We start from the raw sequence: 951 nt of genomic DNA, 5'->3' as shown, positions 1-951 counted from the left end.
ATCATTATTTCTTTCACTTTCCTTTCATTTCTTCCCCATCCACCATCAATTTAACTAATCCCGAATGAGATTTTCACTCTGCAGTGGAGTGTGCGCTGATATGAAAATTCCTGGCAGACTCGAACTCGGGACCTTTGCCTTTCGTGGGCAAGTGCTCTACTATCTGAGTTACCGAAGCATGACTCACTCCTGGTACTCACAGCTTTACTTCTGTCAGTATCCGTCTCCTACCTTCCAAACTTTACACAAGCTCTCCTCCGAACCTTGCAGAACTAGCACTCCTGAAAGAAAGGATGTAGTGGAGACATGGCTTAGCCACAGCCTGGGGGATGTTTCCAGAATGAGATTTTCAGTCTGCAGTGGAGTGTGCGCTGATATGAAACTTCCTGGCAGATTAAAGCTGTGTGCCCAACCGAGAATCGAACTCGGGACCTTTGCCTTTCGCGGGCAAGTGCTCTACCAACTGAGCTACCCAAGCACGACTGATGCCATGTCCTCACAGCTTTACTTCTACCAGTACCTCGCCTCCTACCTTCCGAACCTTACAGAAGCTCACAGCAGAATGGTTCTACTGGCGTGCACTGCCCGCTTATATAGACAGAGCATGACCTTGATTACGTAAGGCGGTGATAACTGACTTATACTCTGCAGGCACCAGCAAGCGAGAGTTATCCCGTAAAGTTTGGAAGGTAGGAGGTGAGGTACTGGTAGAAATAAAGCTGTGAGGACAGAGCATCAGTCGTGCTTGGGTAGCTCAGTTGCTAGAGCACTTGCCCGCGAAAGGCAAAGATCCCGAGTTCGAGTCTCGGTCGGGCATACAGTTTTAATCTGCCAGGAAGATTCAGTTTAACTAATGTTTATGCATCTGGCACAAATGCAAACTGTAAAAAATATATCTGATTATTTAAATGGAAAAGCAAATTACTCACCTATCAACTTTACTCACAGTCA

Source organism: Schistocerca gregaria, chromosome X (genome assembly GCF_023897955.1).
Source record: "Schistocerca gregaria isolate iqSchGreg1 chromosome X, iqSchGreg1.2, whole genome shotgun sequence".
Classification (NCBI taxonomy): Eukaryota; Metazoa; Arthropoda; class Insecta; order Orthoptera; family Acrididae; genus Schistocerca; species Schistocerca gregaria.
This window is presented reverse-complemented; position numbering follows the sequence as displayed.